Source organism: Pseudophryne corroboree, chromosome 9 (assembly GCF_028390025.1).
Source record: "Pseudophryne corroboree isolate aPseCor3 chromosome 9, aPseCor3.hap2, whole genome shotgun sequence".
NCBI classification, from domain to species: domain Eukaryota; kingdom Metazoa; phylum Chordata; class Amphibia; order Anura; family Myobatrachidae; genus Pseudophryne; species Pseudophryne corroboree.
In genome coordinates this window covers 110,860,951-110,873,060 of record NC_086452.1, presented here as the reverse complement: position 1 = coordinate 110,873,060, position 12,110 = coordinate 110,860,951, and the positions used below count along the sequence as shown (strand labels likewise).

The following is a 12,110-nucleotide window of genomic DNA, read 5'->3' as shown; positions in this document are numbered from 1 at the left end:
CTTCGCCGCTTCCGACCTGAACAAGTGGCTCCACCAGCAGAACGGCCTTACATCCATCCTCCCGTGGAACAATTTACAGCCGGTGATAACAAAAGGCAACCCCCGCAGACATATCTATTATTGCCGAGGACGCTCGGCATAACGGGGAAGGACCACACCGCTGAATCTACAAAGGAGGTAATCGGATACATTTAAACTCCGTCTGCAGCCACTACATCACTCATGTGCAACAGTTATTATATGAACTGATACAAAGTTGCCAATACTGATAGTGTTACAACACAGCCTCTGTAACACAATACTCCCCACAGAGGGAAGCAGAGTTTCTCTTGCCAATAATACAACCGCTGGCCAGCAAGCAATATTATTTTATTGTATTAATTTATTACATAAAGTATATCTAAAATTTTAATATTATCAACTACAGATGTTATTATAAGTATAAATAAAAACAAATTGTTTTTTTTATATATATATTTGCCGGCTCTGAATATGTTTATAGGAATAATGGTATGAACCCATGAGCGCTGGACCTTTTCCCTGCTGTTCTCTATTGTTTAAATTAGGGGTGTATACAGCCCCTTGAGTCAAGCGAACGTGGGCTCAACCATTAATATTTAAAGACTAATAATCTATTCTATACTGACACAGGCGCTTCATATATTTTCTTTTCTTTGCGTTGCAGGGACTAGCTGGGATTTCGGTAAATTGAGAATCCAGCCGTGCCTCTGCAACGTCTTCACGGACAGAGACACGCTGTCCAGCAACTTCTCCCGAGATCTCACCTTTATGAGGAGATCGTCCAAGTACGGGATAATTGTGATGCCCTGCCTGCGCAGGAGCACCATCATTTCCGCCATTACCTTGGTGAAAATTCTCGGGACCGTGGAAAGACCAAACGGCAACGTCTGAAATTGGTAGTGACAGTCCTGCACTGCAAATCTCAGGAACGCCTGGTGAGGGGGGAATATCGGAACATGAAGGTAAGCATCCTTTATGTCCAGGGACACCATCCAATTCCCCCCCTCCAGGCTAGCGATGACCGCCCTGAGTGATTCCATTTTGAACTTGAACCTCTTCAAGTACAGGTTCAGGGATTTCAGATTTAAAATGGACATATAGATTGGTAAACCCACGCTGGGCTTTCTGGCTCATTCTGGTGTTTTGGGGTGCCACACCCTGCACCTAGATATAGCGCTAGGGACCCCAAATATACAGAGAGGCCTTGATGCGGCTTTGGGGCTTAACCACACATTTGCGCAAATATGTGTAACGAAGATCTCTGAATTCTATTATCATGTGGGATTTATATCTGGTTACTGTTATCATCCAGGGTGCTGGGGAATCCAATTCCTTTTTTCTTGCTCAGATTTAAAATGGGTCTGACCGAACCGTCCGGTTTCGGTACCACAAACAGGGATTAATAATAACCCTCTCCTTGCTGGAGATGAGGAACTTTGACTATCACCTGTTGAATGTACAATTTGTGAATTGCAGCTAACACCAGCTCCCTCTCCGACGGGGAAGCCGGCAGAGCCGATTTGAAAAACCGGCAAGGAGGCATGTCTTCGAATTCCAGTCTGTATCCCTGGGAAACAATCTCTATTGCCCAGGGATCCACCTGTGAGAGAACCCAGACGTGGCTGAACAGACGAAGATGTGCCCCCACTTGCTCTGACCCCCCCCCCCCCCCCCCCCCCCGGAAAGCCCCAGCGTCATGCGGTGGACTTTGCGGAAGTAGGGGAGACTTCTGCTCTTGGGAACTAGCCGAGTGCAGCTTTTTTCCCTTGCCTTTACCTCTGGCAACAAAGGACGATCCTCGTACCTTCTTGCTGTTATTGGAACGAAAGGACTGCATTTGATAATGCGGTACCTTCTTAGCATGCTGCGGGGGAACATAAGGTAAAAAATTCGATTTATAGTAAAGGAGAAAGAAAAAGAAAAAAAGACCTTTGTTGGGAGCACTCCCACTTGGAAACAATAATGATTTGAGTAATAAGCAATAATATGAAAAATAAAGTAATTAAAATGTAACCTTTAATTGTATTATATTAAAATATTGGTACACCAATTGTGTTAAATCACTCTTAAGTGGCTAATCAATGTGAGCCACCTGGTAAAGCTAAATTGTGAAAATATTGATGAAAGTACAAGGCATTTATTTGGCAGGCCCAGAATGCTTGGATATATGGAGTAGGTACTATAACCAAATTAGTGCCGTCAAAAAAACCTACAACACCTGGTATTCCTTAGTGGTCCACCACCTAAGTACTGACCAGGCCCAACACCGTATTGCTTCCAAGATCAGACGAGATTGGGCATGCGCGGTGTGGTATGGTAGTAGATCAGCATTGATATGGCAATTTCTACCACTGATATATAGATGGTAGAGAGTTATTGGTAAGCACCTTGTTACCAAGTTAACCGAGTAATCTCTAAAGAGACAATATATGTTTAACCATCATTGCACCAGAATGTATCCCAAATCTGTAGGTATACGTAGGTTTAAATCATGTGGTCAATAATTTCTCGGCCCGCAGGAAATGCCTGTATGTTTCATTATGTGCTGTGCAGCACCTTTGAGGATGGGTTTATGCTACGGATAAGGCAGATATAGACCACTGTTATACTGATAACATGCCGCAATATTTGTGTATGATCCAAAGAGAAATCGTCTCTTTTGTTAATTGGATCACCCTATTGAAGGGAAAAAGAAGGTTATTGTGAAATTGTAAGCTCAAAGGTTTATAAATATAACTCCTATTATGCCATGATCGAAAATGCAGGACAAAGAATGATATAGAAATTGTTAGGAGAAAGAAAACAAACTTGGAAAGTATGCAAGATGTATAACAATCTCAATTATCCAATTAATGGCTAATTAGTACCATGGTGCCTAACAAAGTATAAGCGTTGTCTTTGAAACAGAAAAATTTGCCACAATAACTCATATAGCATGTATCCACAGTGTGTCTATAATGTATCTGTCTAACATGTCATAGACAGACAGAAATTGCCACAATAAACCCAAAGAGGGGACATATAAATGATCCCCCAAAAGAGCATATGCTAGGTGATTTTTACAATGTGTTTAGCTATGGTATGCACAATAGCTTTATAATCCAGTAAAAACCTGCATATGAATAGGTGCTGATGCGCTATATTGTGATAATTGGCATAACATTTGCCAAAGAGACCAATGCACACTGATTCTTAAATGTGTATGTGCAAGTAGGTTTGACGGGAGATAGTGTAGCAGATGGGACAAAGTAGTACTTATGTTTGCCCGCTCTCAGTGCACCGCTGGCCGCTGAGCTCCAGCGTCAATGTAGTTTGTCTAATCTCCTCTCCTACTAACAGGAGATCGATAGGCAAGTAGGGACAAAAAAAGATACTTAAGTGTTTATCTGCTCGTAGCGCGCCGCTGATCGCCGGGCTCTGGCGTCTGTGCTGCTTATCTGACCTCCTCTCCTGCCGGTCTCTGGTCATGTGAGCGCACTCATCATGACCATCCTGTTCACCTCCCAACGTACGTTTCACAGATTAGCTTGTTCACGGGTAGTGTGAACATGTGGTGTCAGGATCTGGCTTAAATCTATGCAATTAGCCAATCAGGATTATACCTGTTTGATTGTTGATTGTGTTGATTCTGACAAGATTGGTATGAGCTTAAAATTAATTATATAAATAGAACGAACAACTTAGGTGTCCTGCAAAATGTTTGTGGATTAGGATGCCAAGGGGGTTTAATTGTTACAAGCCTTATAGTGTATAGTAGTGGTGCGTGAATGTTGATAAAAGTTTATTTGTATTATATGATGAATTGGATTGAAAGGTAATTAGTGTATAGACTTTGGTGAGTGGATTAATTTTTAATATGGGAATAAGAAGAAAAGGAGGGGGGTGGAAAAAAGGGAGGAGGGAGGGCGGGGGGGTGGGGTGGCGAAAAATTAATGGGGGAAAGGAAATATAGTAAGGTTAAATAAGGGGGGTGCTATTACATTATGTAATAGGTGTGACAGTGTGTAATGTGATTGCTGCTGTTATAATTAAGGAAAAATATATAATATTAGTGAATGTCATTAATGGCAGAGAAACTATGTGATTGGCTTAGAGTGCTGATATATTTAAAATCCACTATGTTGGAATAGAAAGAATAATTATGTAACTAAAAATAAGAATTATAACAATTAATGATTATTAAAAAGAGAATAAGGAAATAATGAATTAATCAATCAAATTGGACAATCAAATTGGAAGGAATGCTCCAAAATTCATAGTTTCATTAAGTCCATGTGGATGAAGAGAGTTTAATTTAAATGTCCATTCACATTCCTTTCGTAAGAGAGTGCTGGTCAGGTCCCCCCCACGTAAACCCAATTTCACTTTTTCTAGTCCACAGACCTTAAGTCCATCCCACCGACCTGCATGGTTGGAAAAGAAGTGTCGTGCTATAGAGGTAAGTTGCTTCATTTTTTGTAAGTCCCTGGTGGCATTCCGGATGGATCCAATATGTTCAAGGATTCTTTGCTTGAGGGCTCTAGTCGTCATACCCACATATCTTTGTCCACAAATGCACACAATACAGTAGATCACACCTTCGGTGGAACAGTTGATGAAATGCTTGAATATGATATCTTTGCCATAGCGATCCTGAATGTGGTCTGTCTTAAGGATATATTGACATGCTTTACAGTGACCGCATGGATGTGTGCCAGTGGTAGTCTGTGGTTTGTCACGAGATGATTGGAAATGGCTGGACACCAATCTATCTTTCAAATTTCTTGATCTCCGCCAACTCATGGATACTTGTGGTCCAAGTTTTTCAGATAAAGTGGGGTCCAAATGGAGAATTCCCCAGTGTTTTTGGATAGCTTGTTTGACCTGGTACCATTCTTGACAAAATCCCCCAACGAACCTGATAGTTTTATCCTCTTGTTTCTTTTGTTTCTTATCAAAAATTAAGTGTTCTCTCTGAGTGGTCTGAATGTTTCTACTGGCTTTTTTGATAGATGTATTGCTGTATCCTCTCTCACGAAGTCTGTTCGAGAGGTCTTTGCTTTGTTCTTTGTTCTACGAAATCCTGATCATTAGAGCAGTTTCTTCTTAAGCGTAGAAATTCTCCTTTGGGTATATTGTTTATTGTGGGAGGGAAATGGGAGCTGGTTTGATGTAGAAGTGTGTTTGATGATGTCTCCTTCCTGAATAACTTTGTTGAAAGCATGTCATTTTTATCCTTAAAGATGAGTATGTCCAGAAATGGGAGTTCATCTTGACTGATGGCGTGAGTGAGGCGAATGTTAAGGTTGTTGTTGTTTAAATGTTCTATGAACAAGAGTAACATCTGTACATCTCCTTCCCAAATCATCAAAATATCATCGATGTATCTTACCCACATGATGATGTTGGTCGTGAAGATATCATTACTGTCACTGAAAACGAATTCGCGTTCCCACCATCCTAGAAAGATATTGGCATACGTCGGGGCACACGCTGCCCCCATAGCTGTGCCCCTAGTTTGTAGGTAGAATCTCTTGTTGAAGGTGAAGAGGTTATGACTGAGTATGAACTGAAGTAGGTCCGCAAGGAATGTATGGAATTTTTCCATTCCTTCCATGTTCATGAAGTAGTTGACAGCTTCCAGTCCTTTGTCATGGTCGATTGAAGTATATAGTGCCTCAACATCTAGAGAGACTAGGAATTGATTTGCCTCCAGTTTGATATCATGGATCTTGCGAAGAACGTCTGTAGTATCTTGAACGAAAGAGGGGAGACCCATTACATGGTGTCGCAGATGGAGATCGACAAAGATACTTGCTTTTTCCGTCAATGATCCAATCCCTGATACTATTGGTCTACCCGGTGGTTGACACAAGTTCTTGTGGATCTTGGGCAGCATGTAGAATGTGGGGATTCTAGGATGTGTCGTCTGAAGATATTGATATTCTGAAGGTGTTATTGTTCCTTCCTCATACGCATTGGAAAGCATCCTATCGTATAGTGTTTTGTAATTTTCCATGGGATTGAGTAGTATCCTCTGATAACATGTCTGATCTTCTAACTGTCGATATGCTTCCTGTATGTATTGTTCTTGGGGCCATATTACCACATTGCCCCCTTTGTCTGATGGCTTAATAATTACGTCCTGCCAGGATTCAATCTCTCTTAGGGCATCCAGTTCTTTCCTAGTTAAATTGGAATTGCGCAGTCTTCTAGTTTTCTGAAGATGTATATGATCAAATTCCTTGGATACTAATTTGGTAAAAATCTGTACTTCTGGGCTTGTCTGTTCCGAAGGAAAAAATGATGATTTTTTCTTACAAATGAATCTCGTACTGACCTCCCATTGAGGATCTATAGTTGCTGTGGATTCGGATTCTAGTGCCTCCAGGGCTTCCAGAGCTTCTAATTCAGGCCCTGATAGGTCTGGTCCAGTCGTGTTGTCACTTACTTCGGTCTGATTGAGTTGTGTGCTTCCCATTTCAGGTGCAGATTTCTTATTGTGGAACTTGGTAAGCAGTAACTTTCTATTGAAAAGTCTCAGATCCTTTTCCCATTTGAATCTATTGAATTTCTCAGTTGGAGAGTATGAAAGACCTTTGCTCAGGACTTGAATTTGCTCGTGATCTAGATTATGTGTTGAGAGATTGATGATTTTGAGTTGTGAAGTAGTGTCGGGTGGATCGGAGGATTCTGGTGTTATCTTCTGCGTGTATTCCGGGGTGGCTGTCTCCTGGGTGGCAGTTGATCCCATTGTTGTTGTTGTCTTCCTCTTCCTCCCCTTCCGCCCCCTCCTTGTCTTTCGTTTGTTGGGTGCCTTGATCCCCTTCCCCTGGGGGGATCCCCTAAAAAATGTTGATGATGATATTGAGTCAAACTCTCACCTTCCCCTCTGGAATTTGTCGTCAGAGGTGTATTGAAGGTATACTCAGGGAGTTCCTCTGTTCCGGATGTTTCCACATCTGATGATGAGTACTGTTCACGGTTTCTAGGGGGTCGTTGTTGCCAAGAAGGTTTATTCCATTTGAATATTTTGCCTGAAGCAAAATCCTTTTTATCTCTGGCAAATTTGTTCCTTTTTCTATCAATGATTGTCTGTTCATATGTCAAAAGGTCTTGTTTGTTTTTTTCAAAGCACCGTTGAAACTGTGTGTCCTTCTCCCAGGGTTCCAGTTTTTTACTCAGTTCTTCCAGATCACGTTCGCAACCTTCAAGTACAAGGTGGTTGTGTTTGATCAGGATGCCCATAAGTTCCATAGAGCACTTAAGAAGGCTGTTATCCCATTCAGTTTTGAGATTTTCACTTATCAAGGTAAAAGTGGGAAAAACTCTTGGTCTAAGGCCACGTGGTACTATTTTGTTCTTAACATAGTTTTCTAACGTGGTAAGATCCCAGTTGGTCCTTATTTGTTTATGTAACGTTTGTTTAAGTTGTATAAAGTCTGATTCCCAGTTGCTATGGGGTTCTGTGTCCACTATGTTGCTAGGAAAGATATCATCTAAGTTTTCTCTATTTCTATGTTTGTAGGATAATTCCTGCTTTAAATTGAAGCTCATTTTACATGTATATGGGACTATGCCCGTTGGTGTACAAAAAATTATTATGGTTACTCAAGAATCACGTAGTAACCACTGATCCGTGCTGGTATTCCTAAGAAAACTATTTCTAGTTAATACAGTAGGCAGTATGAAGTTAGATTTAAGGAATGCCGCACAGGACTGAGTGGTTTATATTTTAGAGTATAATTGCAAGAGGTTTCCAAGATAATCGACCAGTCAGAAAAGAATTCTGGAATTTATCACCATCTACCAGTAAAATAATTTTTTGTGGATATAAACAGTGATTGTCGATGGTGCTCCCATAGGTCCAATGCATATGTAGTAAAGGAGAAAGAAAAAGAAAAAAAGACCTTTGTTGGGAGCACTCCCACTTGGAAACAATAATGATTTGAGTAATAAGCAATGATATGAAAAATAAAGTAATTAAAATGTAACCTTTAATTGTATTATATTAAAATATTGGTACACCAATTGTGTTAAATCACTCTTAAGTGGCTAATCAATGTGAGCCACCTGGTAAAGCTAAATTGTGAAAATATTGATGAAAGTACAAGGCATTTATTTGGCAGGCCCAGAATGCTTGGATATATGGAGTAGGTACTATAACCAAATTAGTGCCGTCAAAAAAACCTACAACACCTGGTATTCCTTAGTGGTCCACCACCTAAGTACTGACCAGGCCCAACACCGTATTGCTTCCAAGATCAGACGAGATTGGGCATGCGCGGTGTGGTATGGTAGTAGATCAGCATTGATATGGCAATTTCTACCACTGATATATAGATGGTAGAGAGTTATTGGTAAGCACCTTGTTACCAAGTTAACCGAGTAATCTCTAAAGAGACAATATATGTTTAACCATCATTGCACCAGAATGTATCCCAAATCTGTAGGTATACGTAGGTTTAAATCATGTGGTCAATAATTTCTCAGCCCGCAGGAAATGCCTGTATGTTTCATTATGTGCTGTGCAGCACCTTTGAGGATGGGTTTATGCTACGGATAAGGCAGATATAGACCACTGTTATACTGATAACATGCCGCAATATTTGTGTATGATCCAAAGAGAAATCGTCTCTTTTGTTAATTGGATCACCCTATTGAAAGGAAAAAGAAGGTTATTGTGAAATTGTAAGCTCAAAGGTTTATAAATATAACTCCTATTATGCCATGATCGAAAATGCAGGACAAAGAATGATATAGAAATTGTTAGGAGAAAGAAAACAAACTTGGAAAGTATGCAAGATGTATAACAATCTCAATTATCCAATTAATGGCTAATTAGTACCATGGTGCCTAACAAAGTATAAGCGTTGTCTTTGAAACAGAAAAATTTGCCACAATAACTCATATAGCATGTATCCACAGTGTGTCTATAATGTATCTGTCTAACATGTCATAGACAGACAGAAATTGCCACAATAAACCCAAAGAGGGGACATATAAATGATCCCCCAAAAGAGCATATGCTAGGTGATTTTTACAATGTGTTTAGCTATGGTATGCACAATAGCTTTATAATCCAGTAAAAACCTGCATATGAATAGGTGCTGATGCGCTATATTGTGATAATTGGCATAACATTTGCCAAAGAGACCAATGCACACTGATTCTTAAATGTGTATGTGCAAGTAGGTTTGACGGGAGATAGTGTAGCAGATGGGACAAAGTAGTACTTATGTTTGCCCGCTCTCAGTGCACCGCTGGCCGCTGAGCTCCAGCGTCAATGTAGTTTGTCTAATCTCCTCTCCTACTAACAGGAGATCGATAGGCAAGTAGGGACAAAAAAATGTGAATTTGTGAATTGCAGCTAACACCAGCTCCCTCTCCGACGGGGAAGCCGGCAGAGCCGATTTGAAAAACCGGCAAGGAGGCATGTCTTCGAATTCCAGTCTGTATCCCTGGGAAACAATCTCTATTGCCCAGGGATCCACCTGTGAGAGAACCCAGACGTGGCTGAACAGACGAAGATGTGCCCCCACTTGCTCTGACCCCCCCCCCCCGGAAAGCCCCAGCGTCATGCGGTGGACTTTGCGGAAGTAGGGGAGACTTCTGCTCTTGGGAACTAGCCGAGTGCAGCTTTTTTCCCTTGCCTTTACCTCTGGCAACAAAGGACGATCCTCGTACCTTCTTGCTGTTATTGGAACGAAAGGACTGCATTTGATAATGCGGTACCTTCTTAGCATGCTGCGGGGGAACATAAGGTAAAAAATTCGATTTACCAGCCGTAGCAGTAGAGACAAGGTCCGAGAGGCCTTCTCCAAACAACTCCTCCCCCTTGTAAGGCAATGACTCCATATGCCGCTTTGAGTCGGCGTCTCCCGTCCACTGTCGGGTCCACAAGAATCGCCTAGCAGAAATAAACATAGCGTTTATTCTGGAGCTTAGTAAACAAATGTCTCTCTGAGCATCCCTCATATACAAGGCAGCATCTCTGATATGCTCAATGGTCATTAGAATGGTATCCCTATCTAAGGTGTCAATCTCCGTAGATAAGGAGTCTGCCCATGCCACGACAGCACTACAAACCCAGGCCGACGCCATGGCCGGTCTAACGATAGTTCCTGAATGTGTGTACATGTGCTTCATGGTAATTTCCTGCTTGCGATCAGCAGGATCCTTGAGGGACGCAGTATCCGGAGAAGGCAGTGCCACCTTCTTGGGTAAGCGTGTCAGTGCCTTGTCTACTTTAGGCGAAGATTCCCATCGTATCCTATCCTTCTTTGGAAAAGGATACGCCATAAGAATCCTTTTGGGAACATGTAGTCTCCTATCCGGAGACTCCCAAGCCTTTTCGCACAATTCGCTTAGCTCAAATGAGGACGGAAACGTGACCTCAGGCTTTTTCCCTTTATACATGTGAACCCTCGTGTCAGGGACAGGGGGTTCCTCAGTGATAATGCAAAACCTCTTTTATGGCAATAATCATGTATCGAATACCCTTTGCCACCTTCGGCTGTAATTTTGCATCCTCATAGTCGACACTAGAGTCAGTATCTGTGTCGGTATCTGTGTCAGCGACCTGGGATATGGGGCGCTTTTGAGACCCTGAAGGTCCTGGCGCCACAGGGACAGGCACGGTCTGGCTACCTGACTGATCCCTAGCCTCAGCCTTGTCTAACCTTTTATGCAGGAGATTCACATTTGCATTTAAGACATTCAGCATATCCACCCAGTCCGGTGTCGGCATTGCCGACGGCGACCTGATATTCAAACACTCCCCCTCCACATTAAGCGAGCCTTCCTCGTCAGACATGTCGACACACACGTACCGACACACTTCATACACACAGGGAAACTCTTTTCTGGAGACAGTATCCCCTTTAAGGCCCTTTGGAGAGACAGAGAGAGAGTATGCCAGCACACACCCCAGCGCAATGACCCTGGAGACCAACACAAAATGTTTTTCCCCAGCCGCACTGTATAATATGTTATCCGCCAATTATGTGCCCCCCCCCCTTCTCTTTTAAACACCCCTTCACCGTGTGTAAGCAGGGGAGAGTCCGGGGAGCTTCCTCTCAGCGGTGCTGTGGAGAGAAAATGGCGCTGGTGAGTGCTGAGGGAGAAGCTCCGCCCCCTCGGCGGCGGGCTTCAGTCCCGCTCAAAGTTATTAAAAAATGGCGGGGGCTCTTTTATATACATGTACAGTGCCCACCTGTACATGTATATTGTCTTTTGCCATAAGAGAGGTGTTATATTGCTGCCCAGGGCGCCCCCCCCTGCACCCTGCACCCTTACAGTGACCGGAGTTTGTGAGGTGTATGGGAGCAATGACGCACAACTGCAGTACTGTGCGTTACCTCAGTGAAGCTGTGAAGGCTTCTGCCGCCTGAGACGTCTTCTGTCTTCGTTTCTTCTGGCTCTGTGAGGAGAACGGTGGCGCGGCTCTGGGGGTGGACGCCCAGTAAGAACCTGCGTTCACCCCCTCTGGAGCTAATGGTGTCCAGTAGCCGAGGAAGCAGAGCCTATCAATTAAGAAGGTCTGCCCTCTCTCCTCAGTCCCTCGATGCAGGGAGCCTGTTGCCAGCAGTGCTCCCTGTAAAAATGTAGAAAAAATCCAAACAAAAATGCTTCCTAGGCAGAGAACTCCGGGGAGCTCCCTGCAGTGCACCCATCTCGCTCTGGGCACAGTGTAAAACTGAGGTCTGGAGGAGGGACATAGAGGGAGGAGCCAGTGCACACCCAGAATCCAAAGCTTTCTTAAAGTGCCCTATCTCCTGCGGAGCCCGTCTATCCCCCATGGTCCTTACGGAGTCCCCAGCATCCTCTAGGACGTTCGAGAAATTGCAATAGCAATGAAAGCAAAATAATTTTGATTTAGCCTTTATTACTATTGCCATTTAACATTCAGTGGCCATAGATGACTTTTAGCAAATATATCCCCAGGACAATGAGTATCGATCAAATATCTCACTCATAACAACGTAACTGATACAACAACATACAGAGCTGGCAGAACCCGCTCAGCAGATCCTGCAAAGCAGGGAGGTGTCGGGCTGAAGAAGCGCTCTCCCCGCTCTGCTATTCTGCTGTTGCTGCTGGCTGCAGCT

The 12,110-nt window shown here is 42.9% G+C and overlaps 2 pseudogenes; both read right to left on the bottom strand.

The window, feature by feature from the left end:
- Positions 1 to 2,227: 2,227 nt before the first annotated feature.
- Positions 2,228 to 2,346, bottom strand: LOC134963856 (5S ribosomal RNA; annotated as a pseudogene).
- Positions 2,347 to 8,187: 5,841 nt separating this feature from the next.
- LOC134963855 (5S ribosomal RNA) lies at positions 8,188 to 8,306 on the bottom strand (annotated as a pseudogene).
- Positions 8,307 to 12,110: the final 3,804 nt, after the last annotated feature.